The sequence below is a fragment of the Symphalangus syndactylus genome, chromosome 4 (genome assembly GCF_028878055.3).
Source record: "Symphalangus syndactylus isolate Jambi chromosome 4, NHGRI_mSymSyn1-v2.1_pri, whole genome shotgun sequence".
NCBI classification, from domain to species: domain Eukaryota; kingdom Metazoa; phylum Chordata; class Mammalia; order Primates; family Hylobatidae; genus Symphalangus; species Symphalangus syndactylus.
In genome coordinates, this window is record NC_072426.2 from 137,290,375 (window position 1) to 137,313,378 (window position 23,004).

Below are 23,004 nucleotides of genomic sequence, written 5' to 3' on the forward strand. Positions count from 1 at the left end.
CAACTTGCATTTTATTTAGCTCATGATACTTTTGGGTTGTTTACGTCAGCCTCAAATAATCTCAACTAGACTTGTTCATATAACTGCCATCAGCTGGGAGCTAGTTGTTCTTAGCCTCACTCAACTGTCTGGTGACTGGCTGTTAGCTGGGGACAACAGAAATGGCTGGGCTACATGTCCCTCATTATCCAAAAGCTACTCTGGCTTTATCCAATTTTCCAGAAAAGCAAAAGGGCAAATGCTAATTCACAAGTATTTTTCAAGGCTCAGTTTGCATTATTTTTTAACTCTCCCATTGGCCAAAGCAAGTCACATAGCCCAGAAACGGCGTTGGAGGGCACCTACCAAAGGACTTCAATACAGGGAGATGAAAACAAATAGGGGTTGTTGCAGTAATTAATGTACCATAGCCACATAGAATAAATCCAAGTCAAAAGTAAATCTTAATACTAAAAAATGGAAGAAATATTGCAAGAAACGACAACAGAGTTCTGAGAAAGGTAACGATTTTATGTTGCACTAAGAAAAAGACAAAGTCCTGTCCCTCTTGTTCACCAACGTATTCTGAGTAGCCAGCCCAGTGCTTGGCTCTTGTTGGCACAAATGTTTGTTGAATAAATAAATAATTTAATGAAGTGAATTTTCCTCTTCAAGGACTAGGATGCTAAAACACACCTTTGTATAGCACAGCAGGGAAAAATAAGGTAATACAGTAATTTTTGAATATGGCCTCTGGAATCAGACTGCCTGAGTTTACATCCTGGCTTTGCTTCTTATTAAATGTGTGTTGTTGGAGGAAGTACCACACTTTCTGTGCCCTACATTCCTGAGTTGTAAAATGAAGATAATGAGGGTACCTATGTGTGGTGGTTTTAGACATGGCTCTCAAATCATTTGACATCATGCCCTTTAAAAGGTAGGGTCTGTGACCCCTAATTTTGAATGGGGTGAGCTTGTAACTGTTTCAATCAATAGAGGCTGGTGGAAATACGACTGCATGACTTCCAAGACTTGGTCATAAAAGGTGATACAGCTTGGCCTTGATTGGTGAAGCACTCACTCTTGAAGTGCTGAGCTTCCATTAAGAAATTGGACTATTCTGAGATCACCATGCTGTAAGGAAGCCAATGACACAAACAGCCATGTGTAGGTGTTTCAGTTAGCAGTCCTATTCTTAGACTCTTTGTAACCCACATACCAGAAATGCAGGTGAACAAACCAGATGATTCCAACTGCTGAGTTACTCTCCAACCTTTGAATCTTTCCAGCTGAAGCCCAGGAATCGTGGAATAGTGAAAAACCATACCTGCTATACCCTGTTTGAATTTCTAATGCACAGAATTCATAAGCATAGAAGTATTTGTTTTCAGCCACTCAGTTTTAAAGTCATTTGTTATAGAGTAAAAGAAATTATAATAGATATATGGTACCTGAAAAAGTGCTATCATAAAAACCCAAAACATCTGCCTTGGCTTTGGGAGCAGGTATCAGGCAGAAACCAGAAAGACCTGGTGATGGTGTTTATGTGTCAACTTGACCAAGTCACTGGGTGCCCAAACATTTGGCCAGAGTTATTCTGGGTGTGTCTGTGAGGGAGTTTCTAAATGAGATTAACAATTAAATTGGTAAACTGAGTAAAGCGAATTCCCTTCACTAATATGAGTGGCCCTCATCCAATTAATTGAAGTCCTGAATTTAAAAATAAAAGGCTAAGCAAGAATTCCTCCTGCCTGACTGCTTGATCTGGGACATAGGATTTTTTCTGCCTTTAGAGTCAAACTAGAAAACTGGCTCTTCTTGAGTCTCAATCTTGCCAGCTTTTGGAATGAACTCATACCATCAACTTTCCTTGTTCTCCAACTTGCCAGTCTTGGGACTTCTCAGCCTCCATAATTACATAAGCCAATTTCTCATAATCTCTCTCTCTCTCTGTCTCACACACACACACACACACACACACACACACACACACACACACACTTCCTATTGTTTCTGTTTTTCTGGACAACTCTGACTAATGCAGACCTTGAGAAGAAATTATTATCAAAGGCTTAACAAAGAGTGAGCATTGTTAATGAGAGAAAGTTTAGAACGCTCTCACTTGTGATGGACAAAATAGCTAATTGGATTTCTGGGCTGCATATAAGAGACAAACTGAAAGAAAATTTCAGTTTTCAACCAAAATTTAGATAAACTGTAAGGGAGCCTGGACTTGCTGGGTTTAAAAGTAGAAATATTTACCTTCCTCAGATGTTACCAGCAGAATAATCTCAAATTAGAAAAAATGCCTCAAGTCAAACATCAAATCACAGTTGTTTTCAGGTAAACATCCCAGGATTAAGATGAAATCAAGGGATTGGCTTTATGGCCCTTCAGTAAGAGCCTAGAAAGATTGGAAGTGATGCCTTATAAACCCTTTCAAAGAAACAAAGCCTTGTAAGGATCTTAAGAGCATATCTGATTAGCCTCCTCTACTGAACAATATGGATTCTGAGAATCATAAGGGACTTAGGTCCAGCAGCCTCACAAGAGGCCAAAATAGAAAAGAGTTTATCTCAAAGAGACTTTGGGTACTACTTTTTTCTAACAAACTGAATTATAAGTTGATACACAGGAAGCCCATACAATGTTTAAAAACATTGGTTAACTTGGAATGGAGTCAGTACAAAATGAAAGACGCCTTTGGACTTGCCACCATTTTGAGCACAAAGCAATATTAAGAGGGCATCTTATTTGAAATGCAAGCCATATCTTATTTTAAAAAATAACACATTAAACAAAGGAACCAAGAACGTCAGAAAACTGTTTGGGGGAAATAAAAGTAGATCCTAGTTGAAGAACTAGCAACAAGTGCCCAGGTGGATTTCAGAATTGCTATGGACAATTGACTGCTCTGTGTCTCTTATTTTTCCTTCTTTTTGAACAGGAGAAGCTATGGTGGTCATCTAACAGGGCAAGTGTGTAGAGGACAGATAAGCTGTCTATTTTAGAGGTCTTCAGATTGAAAGCAACTATACCAGAACTGTACCCAAGAAAACTCATCTGCAGCTGGAAAATTTAGACATAAAGGTCCTAGACTTGTGTTTGATGACAAAATGAGGTGATACTTTAGAGGTCTTGGCAAAGGATATAATAGTATTTTGTACCCTAGAATACAAAGGAAGAAATATAAATAATTGTGGCCACAAGGCAAACTATGGTGATTTTAAAGCAAGGGCCCAAAATTATTTGACCCAACTTCCATCAAAAAGTGGGATCTATATCCACTCCCTTTGCATGTGGGTCATTATGTGAGCAAATGTTTTAACCAATAGGCTACTGCCTCAATGATGTTTGGTGATTTCTGAGGCAAGGTTATCAAAACGCAATGCAACTTCTTTTTTGTTTGCTGTAAAACTCACATTTAGAACAATGAGTCCAATGTTAGAAGCCTGACTTCTCTAAAGTACCATGATGTGAAGAAGCAAAATCATGGGAGTAGGTCACATGGATGTTTTCTGGTTGGCAGTCTTATTCTTCTAAACATCTCAAATCACGTGTCCGACATCTGAGTCAATGAGGTTTCAGATATTTCTATGCACTGCATTTCAGTCACCGTAGAGTAACAGACTTGGAGTTATAGCCAAACACAGTTAAGCATCGCACTGTGCACTGTTCAAATTTCTGACCCACTGAATTCATGGGTGTTAAAAGTTAGATGTGTTAAGTCATTAAGTTTTGGGGCATTTTATTACACAGAAACAGCAACTGAAATACCATTTCATAGAAGAGTTGTGAGTTATGATGAAAAGTATATAAAAGAGTGCTTATTGAACACATCATAAATGTTCAATAATTATTAGCTAGGACAATAGTGATTATTATAAATATATAAAAATATAATAGTTGTTATTAATATTAGTGTCAGGATTAGAGAAAAGCCACTTTTTACTGTCACAATGCATTAGTTTAGCAAGTCAGTCAGGGAAATTATCTGTAAATGCTGTTTGCCAAGAATGTATAAGCATAAATTCAAGAAGAGAAGAAAACCTGATCAGTAGCTACATTCAGGACTGTTATAACTAGGATTTCCACAGCTTAAGGCACCTGGGGGAAAATGATCACCTCCCTTGTTGACATCAAACAAAGGGACAGTGACTGTTTCCTCTTAGCCATCACCTAAGTGTTAATCAGTCCATATACATAAGCCCCTCAATGATAATATTTTGTTATCCTAATTCAAATTCAGTTAAGAGGCTTTTTCTTAGGCCATTTCTATTCTCCAAAAGTCATTTTGTGGATGTCACAAGCATTGATATTCCCCAAGATTATCAAAAGAAAAAAAAAAAAACTTCACAGAGCAATTCACGTAGAAATGAATCAGGCCAGGACCTCAGATAAATGCTGTTAGTACAACAATTTAACGAAGTCATCATTGTGCAGTTGAAGAACATTTTAAGTGCTTTTCAGCATAATGCTATTTTAAGAAAAGTTCTAATGTGATTTAGAAAAATGAAAAAAGTTACCATTTTTCTAAGCACTCGGATATTCACAAAATAATCCTAGAAATATAAACTTTCAACAAACTTTTTCATTCATTATTATTAATTATTTTAGCTTTTCATAGCATGGTCTGTTCTTTATAAAATCTAACAACCGCTAAAATAAAAGGCAATCAAGGGCATTACTACCATAAAAGTGAACGAGTAAAAACAGTTACCAAAATAACAAATATTTAAAATATTCAAAAGCCCATGAAATGTTGAAAAAATTAGCATAAAATAAAGGTTAGCATGTATTTCGCTATAAATTCTTGATTCTAGAAAATTCGTGGCTCAGCAATTCCGAGATTGACACCAGGTCAGCAAAGAAAAGCCATAAGGTTAGAGTTCACTTATCTAAGGCAAACAAACATGGTCTGTTTAAGTAGAGATCAGGCCATTGCCAAACTTCAAATACCAATGTGTTAGTCTTTTTATTATCATTAATTTTATCATCATTACTATAAATGGCACAATCTATGGAGCGATGCAACCTTAAATATTTTCTCATCACAATAGAAGGTATTAATTAATGAGCCATATTCACTGAGAATAATAAAATATGTTGATGAAAAATATAGTCAACATAGGGAATTGACTCCTTTAGCACTTTTATTTATCAAGCACTTAATGGTGTTTATTTTATCCCAGTAAATCTTAGAACCTTAGAGATATTAACTCATTTGAAGTCTCACAACTTTATGAGGTAGTTCTCATACTTGTCATTATTTTATATATGAGGAAACTGAGGCACAGAGATGGAAAGTAACCTCTCTGAGTTTCCACAGCTGCAAAGCATCATAGCCCAAATTTGAACCCAGTCAGTCTTCTTCCAGATATATGCTTTTAACCACCTCACTCTGTTGCCAATCGAAATAGTCATATAACATATAAGCGATTCCTTGGGATTTTTTTGTTTGTATTTTTTACTTTTCTTTTGTTGTTGTTGTTTTATTCTTAGAGACAAGATCCCGCTCTGTCACCCAGGCTGCAGTACAGTGGCTCACTGCAGCCTCCAACTCCTGGCTCAAGCAATCCTCCAACCTCAAGCTCCCAAGTAGCTAGGACTGCAGGCATGTTCCACCATGCATGGATAATGTTTGTTTTTAATATTTTATATAGACAGGGTATTATTATGTTGCTGGCAAAGCTGGTCTTGAACTCCTGGCCTCAAGTGATCCTCACATCTTAGCCTCCAAAAATGCTGGGATTTGGGGCCCTTTAATTCTAAAGCATGAAGTTCTTTTATAATTTCATGGGGTCACAAACAGAATGCTTGAGTCAGATGGTAAAACAGCCAAAGATGAATGCTTCACTGTATAATCAGCTAAGTACATGCAGAAATCACTTCTTCCAAAAGCTAAATGAACTGTAGTAGTAGTTTCACATAGTAAATGGTCATACAGAAAGTAGTTTTAGGTTAAAATGAAACAGATTGCTGTATTGGAATTTTTAAAGGTTTGTAAAATTTGCAGTGACAAATTTCTAACATTTATAAGTTTTGATAATTAATTTTGAATAAAATTGGAAAGTAAAACTGTGCTACAGATCTAAGTCTATACACGTTAAACCTAACAACTTTCAGCCACTAAGCATTCATAGGCATAGACTACTGTATGGAGCTCGCTTAGAAATAAACCTATTTAGGTTTACAGGTAAGGATAATTACTATAGAACCTGACCATGTGTGAAACTGTATAGCTGGTGCCTCACTTAAATGTTTTACTCTGTATCTCACACATGAGCTTCATTATCTGTTTCCTGCAGCATTGTGCATCCAGTGGTTTCCAGGTGCCAGAATTGTTTTTTTTCCTAAGAAACTTCCTTTTATTCCTATTGGCATCAAAAGTACAAATCGTAAAGAATGCACCATGTTGCTTTGTAGCAGAAAACGTGCAACCTTTGGTTGAGTGAAAGTAAGTCCACTTCATTTGCCTGCTTCACTTTTGTTAACCAGATTTGCACAATTTGATGAATGGGATAGTCAAGGTGAAAGATGACAGGCTGAAAGCCAAAAGTCAGACACCCAGCACCTAGAAGCACTTTGTCCTTTTCTTCAGTCTCCTTTTCACTCTTTCAAGAGCAGAATCCTATCACCAGTTCTACCCCGGTGTCATGCCTCTTTCAATTATTTAACAGGGTCGCAGAGACAAGGAAGAGAATGAGAATCGAATAGATGTCATCTCTCATCCTCACCTGGAGGTTATGAAGGCTGCTGCAAGTGGCTCTGAGTGATATTCCTGGGAATGAGCTGGGGGGAAAGCAATGCTCTCAGTCTGTGATCCTCCCCCTTCAACAGTACCTCAAATTGAGGGATTCTAAATCCATTCTGGCATTGTCAGTGCTCCCTTTGTGCTACAAAGAATTGAGTTAAATGTTGGCTAATCAGTGAGTTTTAAAAATCCTGATTAATAAAACATGCAGAGCTACACCTGCTCCTCCAATGCTCCAAGACTCTTCCACATGAAGTTTTTGTTCAACAATCTTTCAAACACAATGACCACATGGAGTCTCATTAAATCAGCTAAAAATTCATAATAAAAAAATTTTAAAGTTCTACACCAGGGAGGAGTTTCAACAATCTACCTGCCTAATTGAGGCCACAATTTAAAAAATACTGACCAGGGTGTGACGGCAATTACTAATTGTTTTCATTTAATAGTCTATAAAATGTGTTATTCAGTCTTACTTATTAATGCAATTATCCACATCTGTTTTAAACAAGAAAAATTAATGTGAATTATGCTAATTTCATTGCTGAAAGCAAATAATAATATGGAAATTTCCTAATTTTCATTGTATAAAATTATTTTCACACTATTAGCATACTCAGTGGAATTCACTCTAAGCACATGGGACTCTAATACTCAATTTAGACTCAGGAGAGTAGTTGGAAAGTGCTTTTCTGAAGAAATGAAAAAGAGAATTAGCCTTTCTACCCCTTGGCCTTCACCCTGTAGTGTCAGATTCACACCTGCTAAAAATGCATTTCATTTGGTTAATACAGAGCATAACCTGTATGCTCTGGGTAAATGTGCTCTCAGCACAGGCTATTCAAAAATTAATGTTTGTGATTGCTGTACCCAGATCCCAGCTATTTCCTGTCTCATAAGCTAGTTGCTGCACAGGTAACAAAGCAGGAAATTATTGCAACTGCCCTTTGCAAAGTATCATTTAGAGTCCTTAATGCTGTAAGTGACATAACATTCTACCAAAAATATAGCTTAAACAATAAAGGACATATATCAAATCACTTCATTGGAAAATTGTTTGATTTTTAACAAGGATTAGTTTTAAAGGACTGATCCACTAGCCCAAACAATATTACCCAGAACCTATTTTTTTTTTCTGTCTGTTCTGCCTTTTTTTTTTCTGTCTGTTCTGCCTATTTTCAAGTAAACTTCAGCATTAGGAGCATCTGCAGTCCCTTTGAAGCTCCAACCTTTTCCCTCAGTATATCTCACATGTCCTTATACAAGCCACCCATTAGGAGAAAGCAAGTTTACTTCAGAAGTCTTCAGGACAAAAAGATGTCTCTTCCCAAAAACCATTTTAAAGGTTCAGTGTGTGCCATTGATTCTATGGAATCAAGTATCCATTCCTGAACCAGTTACCAAGACAGAGTATTGTGATACACCGATTATTTTAAGCCAGTGAAGGCCCATCCCAAATCACATGACTGAGAATGGGAAGGGTTGGTTCTCTGAACACTGTTACCAGAAGTAAACATGGATGATGCACAGCCATCACAACAGATGTCCATTAGAGGTGAGTCCTCACTACTCAGGCCTATCCTGCCTGAGACAAATATGCATTTGAAGACAAACATGGCCTTTGTGTGCCAAAGTGAAGCATGGCCACATGATCATTTTCAAGGGTTAATAGAAGAAAATAAAATCCTCTTTTTGAAATGAGATCTAGTTAAAATGTACTTTTTTCAAACTTGAAAGGCTAAGTGAGTTATTTATTCAAGGTTAAGAGGCCTTGATGAAGCCAAGATTCTATTTCAAATATTCTGAATTTTGTCCCAGTATCCTGCCTACTAAATTACTTTGACCATTATTATTTAATTTTTTCCATATTTTCTGAATTTGAATAAAATGAATTCTAGTTATATTTTATAATAGCACACAATGTATATTCCATCTGATCTTATGAGTCATGGGCAGACACTGTAACAAAAAGCAATCAAAACTCCCCCCACTTAGAGGTTAGCAGGTTTGGGGGTTACATTAACTCTTTGGGGATAATAATTTGGTGTCTGAAAAAAAGACAGCTAAATGAACTGGTAATAGAAAGAGCAGTAGACTGCTAGTCAATGGCCTGAATTTTTGTCCCAAATTCATCACTAACTAGTTGTGTGACATTGGCAAACTCTTTATTCTCTATGGACTTCAACGGTGGAATGTAAATTAAAATGAATAATTTTTAAGGAACTTTCTGATTCTGGGATCCTTTGTTTCTACCAACTTTGCTTAGGTAATGTGAAAAGGTTAAGTTGTCTTAACTGTAAAGAAGAAAGGTCTCAGCTCTGGCCCTGAGACTAAATATGTTTTTTTAACTTTTTAATTTTCTTACGAAAAATGAGAATAAATAAATCAGTAACTTGTCCATTATGTTCAAAATGAAAAATATATATCACAAAAAGCCATATTTTTTCCAGGTTACTGGAATCTCTACCAAAAGAGATTCCCCAGTAACAGATCTCCAGCTGTTTTGAAAAACAAGAGATGGCCCATGAGCTATCATTGGAAAGGCAAGTAGAAGATCTTAAAAGGGATATCTCCAGAAGAAAAACTAAATATTCTTTTTGGAAAAAAATGTAAAAACTGAGGTAGAGAAATATCACAAAATAATGGCAGCAGTAAAAGAAAATGTACATATAAACAAAGGGGTTTGGTTTTTGTTTTCCTCCTAAATCTTTCTAAAGTATGATAGCCATGTGTGGTCAGCTTGAGAGTGAGAAGGATCAGAAGCAAAGAACTCACGTTTTGTTTTTTCCTCTTAGGTCCCTCCCATCATCTAAGGTATAGACTCAGTGTGTTGTGAAAGAATATAGCAGCATGCAGTGCAGGTGCCAGAAACAGCCTTGGGCCCATCCATGCTCTATCTCTACACTTACAACTCATAGACACATTTGCTTACAAATCCCAGGGAAATATAAGGAATATGTGCTAGAGGTCGACTAAATACTGGAATTTATACAATTACTAGAATTTAAGCTACACCTACAGGGCTAAGAATTTGATTAATAAAATTCACCGCCTTTGTTAAGAGACAGATGTCTTTTAGACCCAAATCTCTAATGTGAATTAATTACAGCACAGTAAGTGGTGTTGACATATCTAAAAAAGAAGAATGAATTAATAGAAGCAAATGGTCTATTTGCTTCTATATATAAAGAGGTTAAACTGTCAGATTCTGACATTCAATCAGAAAAGAAAAAGAAATCTGGAACTATGGACCATTTTGAAGAAGTATCTTCTCCCAAAGCTTTCCCAGGAATGTCGTTTTCCCAAGGTGTAGGTGAGCCTAAACCATTTTATTTCCTTTATTGATTCCATTTACCAAGGAAAATCTGATTACCAATTTCCTTCCAGAACTCTCCTAGAGCTAAAACTCAAACATTCCATCATATACATACATTCTCCAAGTGTAAATTAATTATTTTGACTACTGTATTATGCTAAATTTTCTGTAGCTTCATAATGGACCAATATCTACTCACTTCATAAGGGGTGAAGTGGTTGTAGTAACCACTCTGGTTGGGCTAACAAAATCTTGTGCCAGGAATGGAAGTCTAAGGCACTTCATTTTAATTGCCTAATCAATCTCCAGAGTTGGTGCCTCTGAAGGATAAACCTATATCCCTTCTCTAACCCTTAATATCAACTGCATTCAAACTGGACATAATATATTATTTTGTGTTTTGTACTTCCAGGGCTATTAACCAAATAGAGATGATTATAATATTATGGCATGCAAAATATGTCAAAATACATTTTCATTATAAAGCTAGAGGTAGGAATTATTTTTTAAAACCTTAAAATATAGAAAATCTATGCTGTTAAAAAATCAACAAAAGAATTTTTAGAAATCTTTTCTTGATATTCTTAACAGGATGGATCTTCTGTATTTTAACTATGATTTACAGTTTTCCTATTTTTTTCATATGGCTTAAGAAATCTGATATCAAGTTAATACATTAGTTAAGAGTCACTAAGTTTTGAATGAAGAGAAGTTAAATTGCATTAAATTCAAATTAGTTTTTAATTTAATTTACTAATTTAAATTAATTACAACTAAATTCTTAATTCTGAAATTAGATCATTTTCCCAATGTACATATGCATGCTTTGGATAACTTTAGGACAAGCAAAAAACATTAAGGAAACTTCAAGAAATGATGTTTCTCATTTGTTCATCAGGAAATGTCCATATATATAAAAGATGTTTTACTTTAGAAGCATCGCCACTTGAAATTACGGAAATCATTGATTCTTCTTGCTGTCCAACACACAGATGTATGCTGTTTAACTTATCCACCTTAAAGGCATTTACGATTCTTTTAGACTATTTATTTAGCTTATCAAAACAAGTTATTCAACAGCCTACAAGATTGACTAATATGTTTTTAACATACTTTTAAAAGAAAACTTTTAACTACAACCTATAGAAAACCAAGGAGCATTTGAAACATTGTAAGTGCTTCCCTTTCTGATATTCAGAACTGTATCTCTTTTTAGAAATTATACGAAGGCTCAGAGTTTCCTTTTTCTCCTAATTAACTTCTTTTTCTTTAAGAATGCCCACTAACTCCCATTGTGACACATTAGAGTGTTTTTTGACCCTGAAAGAAACAAAGCTGTACATGTTTTAATAATTCAAGATGTTTGTGAAGATGTTTAAAGATGTGGATTAATACCCATATCTGGATAACGATTGTGGCTATTGTTACTTGACATAGAATAATTTCATGATTATTTCTAACATGAAAAAAATGTGTTTGTTCTTAAACAATTATGTAAGCCATTTCAATTTATCTAATTCATGCCAAGTGGACATCTACAGAAAGAGATTTCTGGCGAAGACCTGGAATTGACACAATGTTTTCTTTTCCAAATATTATTCAGATGCTGATCATTCCAGATACCAAACAAATATGCCACACAATATCTTCACATAAAGTTTTCTTCAGCATTATCTTAAATTTTTTTTTTTTTTTTTTTTAGACGGAGTCTCGCGCTCTCACCCAGGCTGGAGTGCAGTGGCACGATCTCGGCTCACTGCAAGCTCCGCCTCCCAGGTTCACGCCATTCTCCTGCCTCAGCCTCTCCGAGTAGCTGGGACTACAGGAGCCCGCCACCACGCCTGGCTAATTTTTTGCATTTGTAGTAGAGAGGGGGTTTCACCATGTAGCCAGGATGGTCTCGATCTCCTGACCTCGTGATCCGCCCGCCTCGGCCTCCCAAAGTGCTGGGATTACGAGCGTGAGCCACCGTGCCCGGCCCGAATTATCTTAAATTTATCCAGAAATTTATACTGTGAGTAAGCAATGTATAACTTTTATGAATCTTGCTTTTGGCATTTCTATACCTATTTGCAGAATTGATCAATGTACCCCACCTTCCCCACCTAACACCAACAAACTTAAGAGAAACCTGTTTCATATTCTAATAATCACATTGCCAAGTCAAAGGAAAGAGGCACTCTAGTGAATGTGCCTGAGCATTCTGGGCTGCTGAAGTTTCTTTACAAAGATGTTTAATTCTCAGAAATTCCAGAAATATTTGATGTGTTTATGATGAGGCAATTACTAATGTAAAAGTATCTCTTGCACTAACTTAGAGAAATCTCCCAAAGTTATCTACAAATTCTAGCCACATCAAGAACTCATTGCCATTGAATGACATTTTCAAAATCAGTTCAAATAAAGTAGAAAGAGGCTGCAAATATATTTTCTCATTTGAAGATGTATTCAAATTTATTAGTCTTTTCCTTTCAGACACTCCTTGACACTCCACTCCCATTTCCTTTATTTTATTTGCTTTATTTTTTGTATGCTGCTCCCTCTGTCTCCAGCAGCTATTCTTGAGGAAAAAAAAATGGTTAACATGTAGAACTGGAGGTAGACAAAGCCCATCTCCTACAAAGCTAAGGACACCTGAGGACTAGAAAATAGTTATGTTAAAGAGACAAGAGGATTACAGTTTCTGGTATTCTATCTCAAGCTCCCTTTTAGGGGAACACAACAACGTTTATGATATTTCCACTCAATGTCCTTGACTGTGTTGAGTTCAATCCATTTCTTAAAAACCTTTAAATAAGTTTCCAGCATATGATCTTTCAAGCAGTTTAACTTAGAAAAACTGCTGCTAAATTTCCCTGCAAAATAAAGGCTCAATGTAAGAAGCTGAAAATTATAACCTGTGGGAAGTTTCAAAGGAAGCCTTTTTTCATGAAGAACAAAATATAAATGTACAGATATCAAACAATGAATGAGGAACAAATAGATCCAATGAATGAAGAGCAAATAGATCCTATGAGGCACTAATTCATGTTATGTATTAAGTGTCACAACTGGCTTCTGTGTCCCTTTGTTAAGACAGTTATATTCAAATATCCTAGCTTAATGGGCAGTCAGCAAAATTAGCCAGCATCACCAGTTCCACTATGTGAAAATGTACCACAGCAATGTCCAGAGCCAACCCAGAACAGCCGCTTGTAACCCACAAGCCATAAAAGTCAAAAGTGACTCCGTAGATTGTTTAGAAAAAGAGGCAAAAGTTTCCATCTGTCAAGTAGGAAGTGTCCTTATAGATTTGGCTCCTCTCTTCACTCACAAAATAGAGGTGAAGTTTAATATGTCCCTGCCAGTTATAAGTAATTCTCTTCCAATCTACTGTTACACACTGAGAGCTGGGATCCAGCTCCTCTGAAGCCCTTGCCATGTCCCACGGTGCAGAGAGCAGTGTTGGCAACAGTGGCTTGGCTCTCTGATTTTATTAAATTAAACCTCCTCTTACCTCGACTTCCTTGTTCTTCTCTTTGTTTCTGCCCATTGAATTTCTCCCATTGCTGGCAGTCTCCCGTGCTGGGATTACGGAAATCTGGTGGAGGGGCATATTGGCAGGGCTGCAGGTGGCCAATCCCTGATTGGATGCCTTATCTCTTCACTCGCCCTGAGTAGCCCACCTGCACAATTGTTCATATCCTTGCTTTGCCAAGCTCGGGTCTAAACAAAAAGGGGAAAAATAGTGTTTGAGACACTGTGCAGCAGACGCCAGAGTCTTCTGGTCAAAATGTTAAATACATTGAAAGGGGAGTTAAAAGAAATGCAAGAACAAATAATCCAGGGAGTACTGCATTCTCCAAAGGACGATTTACTGCAAGTCATAATTGAACTGCTTTGTCACTGGAGCACCCCCTCTCCCCTAAGAGCATTGTGGGAGACAATTCAATTTCTATGGTACCTAATAACTGTCATGGAAACCAAGGAAACCTAGGTCTCACAGGCCCTTATTAGCAACTGCTTCCTTTAATGGCACAGACTCCCACATTTGCAGCGGCTGCCACTTTGCTTTTGTTTCTCCTCTGCTTCCCCAGGAGTCCACTAAGCACCCAGAGACACTGCATCTTGCTGACTACGTAAATAAGCAGACGGCTGAAAAGCTTAGCGTCCTATTTGGAGCCAAATCTCTTCCTCGAGAAGCGCGGCTAGGTGGCTGTGTCCTTCATGCATCTACAATAATCTGCTTAGGTCAAAGGATCTGCCTTGAAGTGAAGAGCATCGCATGAGATTGAATGAGGTGTTGAGAGAGAGAGAGAGGTAGAGAGAGAGAGAGAAAGAGAGAGAGAGAAGAGAGACCTGGAGCAATCGCAGATGTCTTTTTCTGGATGGTTGTAAAGAGAGTTAACCATTCACTGCACCTTTCTTACTAAAACATCAGCAACAGGAGTCAGAAGGCATCAGTTAGTCTGAAGCATAGAGCTCTATACTACTCATTTCAGCTTTATTGCAACTTCTGTGCTCCCTGAAATATATGTTAGAATTAGTAGCAGCTTCTCCTTTCTTTTCCAGAAAGGAAACAGACTTTACTATTACTGTCCTCTCAGTAGTTATACAATTTGGAAGAAGTAAACGGTTAATCAGAACTTCTGCTTTTTAAATTTTAAAAAAATTCTTTTTAAAACATTCTACTCTCTCGGTGAAGTAAATTCTTAAATTACATTAACTTTGTAAAAATAACTTTCCCACATGATTATTCCCTCTTTTTCAGGGTGTTTGGCACTCTGTTTTTTAAAGGGCAGAATTTTCTTTTCTCATTTTGAGATGTACATTGTATATTTTCTGGATATTGTGAATAGATCAGATCTCTCACTGTTTTTTGTGTTTGTTCACCCTAAATGAAGCAGAATTCAGAAAGTCCCTTGTTTTTATATACTCGAGTACTGCTTATAAGCTAGAATTTTTCTCTAATCGCAGAGCTCTTCAAAGTGATTTCTAGTTGCAATTCATCTCTACCTGTCTTTGTATTATACACCAACAATACCATTTCCATTATGACATTACAATTTGTTTAAACTCAGGATAGAGATAAAATGTGAAAAAAGATCTGTACTGCTGTTGGTGATAAAGCCAAAAACAATATATGTAAAGACTGAATTAACATCTTCAATTTAAATATTCACGCTGAAATAAACACTTCAATGTATTTACAACTTTGGTCCAAATATGTTTTCATTTCAACCTAAATTAGCCACCTGCCCATGGTTCTAACCCCTACCACCCACCAAGATCATCTGGGGAGATTTTATAATGCATAGATCCCTAATAAGACACATTTTCAGGAGGGCTGCAGTGGAGACAAGAAGGGTGCAGTTCTGAAGTGGACAGTTAAAAAAAAAATTACAGATGTTTCTGATATAAACCAATTTTGAGAACCATTCCAGTGCATCACGAAAATAACCTCAGCACAATAAGCTTATTAAAGTTCGTATAGAGACAAATCTCTTGCTTAAAATAGTTTAAAAAAATAGGTGCCTGAAACCTGCCATTTATTCATCATCACACTTAAGCTTACAGAATGTATTTGTGACATACAGGAGCTTTAATGAAAGGACTAAAAAGCCAGCCTTTGCCAAAAACGCCATGTCTACAGTTAAAACTAATAATCCTTAAATTTTCTGTAGCTTAATGTTCACATCTGTGACCCATGTGAGAAGTTCCTTAATTTAATAATTTTTAATCCCTCTATCTAGAAGGACTGTCTTAAATAAGAGAATGCTGGAAATAGAAGTCTGTAAATCTAACGGTGTGTGACAAATACGAAAATGTAAATTATGAAACTCTTTAGAAAAATAATATTGTCAGTGTTTACGTCCATGAAAAGTTCTCTGAAAAGCCAAGGCAGCTTTCCAGATAAATTCAGACTTCGGTTAGTTTTGCTTAAAATATTCATTAAGGTTATAGGAAAGAAGATTTTTGGCTTGAATTAACTAAATGGCTGTCTTAATCCTTTACCTCATTATGCATATGAGGTTATCCTTTGTTTGCTATGAGATTTTTCAGAAATCAGATTTTAATTTTGAGTTAATTTGATTTATGTGGTTGAGTTATTTCAATTAGCTTTCTTTTATCCTAAAATTTAAAATATAAATTGAATTTCTGGAAAAGTGTATTTATTTCTTAGAGTATTTTACATGGTAAACAAGAAGAGGTTTGTTATATCTTTTCAAGCAAATGTTTTAGCAATAACTTAAGAAAATTAATAATCAGTCTGTTTAATAAATATTTATCTAACGTTGTATTAGGTATTGCCACAAATTGAACTTCTAAAATTTTCCAACTGTATCGGGGGAAAACACGCTTTTAATACTTTGTACATTCTAATAATTTGCTGCCTTGGAACACTGAATACACATCAGCTAATATCAATGTCTTGCACTTACCTAATACCTTTCCTCAAGCAGCTTCCATAGTGCTCTGCCAACTAGAAGCAATCAGAAGTCTCTGGGGTGACTCATTATGTAACAAACTCAAACTAAGAAAACTGTTGTGGAATGCATTTCTCCTATGGGAGCATAGTTCATCTTGTATAGTAATTAAACCCTATGGAGTCACAAGGAGCAACGGACCCAGCAACTGAGCACTGACAGACACTGGCCAAAATAATCGTGGATACAGGAATCATTCAGCTTATCTGCATCTACATATGCGATCACATTACGTGATCCAGGTTTTTAAACTTGATTTTTGTGGAAACCATGGACTATAATTACTGTTGAAATCATCCTGGAATATTCGCTCTTCACTGAATACTTTTTCCATATACATGTCTAAATTGTATTTGTTTTGCTTCTACATTCTGGCTTCCAGCCCTCGGCTCTGGGGACAGGTTCCTCATTCCCGCCTCTGGCTCCAAAATTTGGCATTTTTATATATTAACTCTAATACTCAGACCTCAGTTTTCCCCCAAGAGACTCTGATTTGGTGCTGTTCCTTATTCTCAGTGGCCTAGGTTGTCTCTAGTTTAAAAAGTAAACAAAGAAAAATATGCATCTCTGGTAGCATAAAGACCAGCTCTATATTTGTTAGCTGCAAAAAAAAAAAAAAAAAAAAAAAAAAAAAAGGCCTCCAAAGCATTTATTTTGATCGCAATTAATCAAGAAAGGAAACCCAGTGTTGGGCCAAGACAAGGAACCAAGTAAACATCTGCTAACACATTAAGTGGACAGACTGAAAATTCAATTCGATAAACACTTGTTAAGCATCTTCTGTGTTTTCTGAACCATGCTAGGAATTAATGGGCAGCAGGTAATGTATAAAATTATGTGGCACAATATCTGTAATCAAAGAGTTTGTTGTGTCATTAGAGAAATAAGATTTAAGGAGGTAAGTCAATTTAAAAAATATGCAGCACATGGCAATTAATATCTGAAAGATAATATAGAATAATGAAAGTAAATATCAAAGAAACTTTGAGCAACAATGAATAATATTAGATCTAAATACATAAAGAAAGTCTTAAGGAGGGATTCAGGCCTCTATTGGGCTTGGTAGACATAAGGTGATTAAATCATTTCAAGGCATAGAGATGGTGTGAGATTGGCATATGAGAGTTCAGGATGCTATTTTAAATAGCATAGAAAATTTGTTTAAGAGTATTAATTCGTTTAGGCCATATATAGTTGTTAGGATCACCACTTGAAAGGAGAGAGGAAGGAAACCGGGCCCCAGACCTGGCAGAAAGAAAAATCCTATAGGCAATATAAAATTTTATTAATTATAAAATATAAAATTATATTAATTAAAAAATATAAAATTATATTTTATATTTATGTTTATAAAATTATAAATGCATTGATACAAGACAGAGAAGTAATAAAGATGAGAACTTTAAGTTACTTCTGAAAATAGAAACAAGGTACGCTGAGTTGGAAAAAGAATATTTCATTACAAATCCCTGGTGAAAGGGAGGAAACCTGGATTAAATGGGTTTTCAAAGCATCATTGCGAACAGTGTCAAATGGCCACCATCAAAGATTACTGGGAAGAACATATGGATAAGCTATCATGGCACAAAGAATTTATGTTATCTTGTAAAGGAGAGGGAGAAGAAACTTGAATTTAAAGGTATTATTACTAGGGAAATTCTGAAGCATACACTTATGTATTAATTGGAGAGTTGGGGAACAACCCAAGCTAGCAAAACAAACTTAGTGGAAATAATGAGAAGGAGTATAAAATGGAAAAATAATTAAAATTTCTGGTTATGTGTTTATATAAAAATCTACAATGTAATAAAGCATTTCTAAAATGCTTGTATGTTTTTTATGGGTTTTGTCTGATTATTGGAATCCAATTGTGACTACATTTAGTATGTGCAAGTATCTTCTGTAATTACAACTACAATTACAATTTTTAATGTAAGTATTCTGTCTGTCTCTGAAGACCTTTCAGAAGCAACTGGATGATCTGCCTTCAATACCAAATACAGTATAATGGATCACATGAACTCTTAAGATCTTTGGTTCTATTGTCCTGAAATTGTTTTTCCTAATTTTGGCCACAAATATTTTCTGAAGTTGATGCAGATTACAACATAGCCAAGACATTCATTTCAGTCTGTTGGAGAATCAGTAGCAATCACCACAATCACATAATATGTGTGATAATTACAGCCGGCCCTCAAGAGTCAGTTATACTAGTTTATATGATTTATATTATGCTCATGACAAAAGAATACCATCACAAACTGAGTCTCTCAAATAACACCATGGGACTGATCTTAGCTCCTTCCTAATTTGTTGAGAGACTAAAAAGAATCATTTTATTAAATCCTCTTTTAAAAAAGGTAACGTTAGAAGTAATCAAAATATCTAAGGAAGGTACATGGATATTAATAATTAGCTTGTGAAAATAATTTAGGATTAAATAAAATCAAATTTCTATATTCTATTTTACTTTGTTGAAAAGACATATGGGATTAAAATTTTGTTTAAAAACAAGATTTTGGCAAATAAAGTTAGACTCAGCCTTACTCTCCAAGTAAATAAATGTACAAGCTAATCTTTGTTAATGTTCTCTGTAGCTTTCAAAATATTAGTAAATCTAGCTGAACAAGGAGCAAAATAGAAAAAAAAACAGTTTCAGAGGGCCAATATGTATTTGTTCACTTACCTTCAGAAAATGTAAAGCAGTCATCCCAAAAGGGGGAACTGGAATCATGGCGGAAGGTCTTTAATTACTGCTTGCCTCAGAATTGGGTCAAAACCTGTCCACTCATCGCTGAAGAATGATAGAGAAAAAGAGTGTGTGTGTGTGTGTGTGTGCGTGCGTGTTTGTGTGTGTGTGTGTGAGTGTGGTGGGGAGGAAGCATTCTCACACATGGCTGTAAGGCTCCGTCCCCTTCCATATTCTGAAACTTCACTGTCAGTATCTCTGGGGTCCTCATAAACCCTGGTATTCTCAAGCCTAGTGGCACAGTTTCCTAAGCCATTTCATGACTTAAGGAAGGGAAGTAGTAGTTTCCTCTTACAAGTGTCAAAATTCTGACTTAATGCATCAGAGAATTAAAAATTACATTTAACAAAGTGTTTCTTGTATGATATTAAGGTTCAAGCAAAGGAGTCCTGGACCTAACATTCCTAATCAAGCACACACACACACACACACACACACACACACACACACAACAAACGGCATTATTTTGGATTCCTAAAGTTTGTCTAGATGTAGAGATACATTCTGCTCAAATATTATTTTTATGCCTTGTAATGAAATATCTTACTAGTTTTTCAAGGAAAAACACCCTCAAACTGTGATTTTCTATTTTACACAGAAGACTTCTGTGACCAAATGTGTAGGTTTTTTTCCCCACATACCAAACAAACAAGCAATTCTGCAGCAGACACCAGCTGGGTGTCACCCAAATTCAGTTCTACCTGGAGATAGTATCAGATCCCACAGGTTCAGGCTCAGTCTCACCAGAGTGTCCCCCAACCTTCAGACACCAATCACAAGTCCAGACTTCTGGAACTTCTGACTTCACATTGGGGTTCCCACCACTCCCTCCTTAGGTTCAATGAGTTTGCTGGAGTGGCTCACAGAATTCAGGGAAATATTCAGGTGTATGGGTTCATTACAGAGGATACAGATGAAGCGATGCATAGGGCAAAGCATGTGAGAAGGGGTGCCGAGTTTACATGTACCCCCCACCCAGGAACCGCCACATGTTCAGCCATCCATAAGTTCTCTGTATCCAGTCCTTCTGGGTTTTTAATGATATGATTGATTAAACCATTGGCTGATGTAATCAATTTAACTTTCACCCTCTCCCTCCTCCTTGAAGGAGGGGTTGGGCTAAAAATTCCAACCTTCTGTAATCCTGCTTGGTCTCTCTGAGTGACCAGCCTTCATCCTGAAGCTACATAGGGACTGCCGGCCATCAGTCAACTCATTAGTATATAAAAAAGACATCACTTTGGCAATTCTAAGGATTTTAGGAGTTGTATGCCAGGAAAGGGGTCAAAGACCAAATATGTGTTTCACAATATCACAAGTCTTTATTCAGCTTAAGGGGAAAGTGGCATCATGGAATTTTATATTTCAAAGGCAAATTATAAAGCACTCTACCATTTGATGACCAGTTTAAGTCCTGGAAGACTGAGTGTTCTGACATCATTGAAGGCTAGTAGATGGCAGAAACAACGTAGAAAAATCTCCTGATCCAGAGACCCCTGCTCTTTCATCAATTTCTGACCCAATTTGATGAGTATAAAGCATAGGTATGTTTTAAGTAAAAACCAAAAACCAATAATCTAATAAGCACATTTATTTACATGTTATTTATTTACTTTTTACTATTGGGAATAGTTCTGAAAGGAATATATTTTATAATATAATTCTGAATTACATGCATAGCCTCTTTGGAAACGATATTTTACTAAGTTTTTTATATCTAAAAGGTCCAATTTTTTATTACTCAAGGAATAATTAAGTTTGAGGGCCGGCTGTTTTTTTCATCATATTTTTATTCTCATGGTCCACTGATTATGAAAAATGGCAGGTGTAATTAACCTAACATTAGTAATGTTATTATTTTTTGGAATAAATGATACTTATGACAAATAATTTTTATAATATAATTAGTAACTTGGAAAGTGCTAGAAGAAATAACGGGTCAAAGTTCAGAAAGTCAATGTATATATTCTTCTTTCTGTATCTGGTAGATTTTAATAATGAACTATTGCTATAAAATTATAATTTGTATTTTCTGCTGCTGAATATGCTATATTCCTAAAGTTCCAAAACAATCAGAAGACTTACAAAATTTGGTTAAAATAATTGTCCTGGTAACTATGTATGGGCTAGCCAATATGTCATTATTTGTGTTCTTGGAAGAATAAAGATGTAATTAGTTAACTATATAAATACTGATTTTCATTAGTTGTTTATAGATATGCATTCATATATTTTTAGCCAAATCTGATTCAACCTAAAAACGGCATCAACCTTCCCCACTGATTCCTACAGAATCCCCTATAGATATTATCTTCAATTTAGAATGGTCTTATAAGGTCTACATATGTCTATGGTATTTCACCCAGAACTTTTCTGAGTCAAATGTAAAAGTTATTAGAGTATTTGCTGAATTGGGAAATTTAACAAACATACATGCACACAGGGAGAACACCATGTGAAGATTGGAGTTACTCTCCCACAAGCCAAGGAACTACCAGAAACTGGGTCCTAAAAGATGCTTCCCTAGTGCTTTCAGAGTGAGCATGGCTATATCAACACTTTGATCTGGACTTCTAGCCTCCAGAACCATGACAATATATTTCTATTGTTTAAGCCATGCAGTTTTTGGTACTTCGTTACAGCAGTCTTAGGAAACTAAAACACTTCCATAGACAGGTCCGTTGATTCATTGTTATTGTTAATCCTCTGCATAACACTCAGATGATACCAATGGGCATCAAATCCAAGAGAAACAGCCAAGAGAGAAAGAAAAGACAGAGGATGATGCGGTGAGGGCCAAGAGCAGAGAAAAGCAAAGCCTCGGAGTAGTCTGAGAATGAAGAATATGTACCAGTGTTTGCATTTTTTAAGTGTTACCCTACATGTTGGTTACAGGGGGCTTGAAGGAGCTGTTTGAGGCTAAAAAACAGTATGGGAGCAGGTGGTAAATGATCAAAGGCAAATGGTAATCCAGGTGTATTTTGAAACACTAGAATATATATTTCCTAAGTCTTGAACATAGTCCAACAGTTAGAGGTCCATCTGAGTCAGTAAAAGAAAGATAATTATGACAATTTGAGCTCTGTGAAAATAAACAAGGGCTACTCTTGTAGTACCAAACTTTAATGTTCAAGTAGGAGATATACAACCACTTACAGGGACAATTAATAAATTAATTCAAAAATCTTTTTAAAGGCTGGGTTCAATAATTTCTGAAGTTCCCTTTAATTTGGGGTTTCTGTGACATTAGATATTGTGTTTACTATTTGTACATAGGTTGTTTCTTGTAAAGAAATGGTTCCTTACATAGAGAAACCTTGTACAGTAATATATTTTACTAAAGAGCACTCCATATGAATAGACAAGGAGTATGCTGCTGTTGATGGTTTACCATAAAGAAAAGCAGAAACACTGAAGAAAAAGGTAGAGGAGATAATAGTTGTCCAATCTTATCAAAGAAGAAGACTTAAATAATCAGCTTGTGGAAAAAAAATGTAAGATATAATGGTCTAGTTATTGACTGTTTGATTTTCCATTACACATTTGTTATCTATAAAGTGATTCCCTTAAATACACACACACACATATACATGTAGATTCTACATGCAATATGTCTAAAAAAAGATATAAGTAACAAAAGAGATTCTTAATATAGGTACTAAAAATTGTTTTATTACCCTAAGAAAATTTCACAGAGAAAAAAACATTCAATAAAAAGGTGAGAGGGCATAAAATAAAT

At 35.9% G+C, this 23,004-nt stretch overlaps 1 protein-coding gene across 2 annotated transcripts in view; it reads right to left on the bottom strand.

Moving 5' to 3' along the window:
- MARCHF1 (membrane associated ring-CH-type finger 1) overlaps window positions 1-23,004 on the bottom strand; it is an 864,354-nt gene that overhangs the window by 462,041 nt on the left and 379,309 nt on the right. Inside the window, exon 3 of one of the 2 annotated variants that reach the window (XM_063638342.1) lies at window positions 13,546-13,754. The exons of the other annotated variant lie outside the window; for it this stretch is intronic. The gene's annotated coding sequence lies outside the window, so the exon portion shown is untranslated. The remainder of the gene's footprint in view (window positions 1-13,545; window positions 13,755-23,004) is intronic. 2 annotated transcript variants of the gene reach the window in all.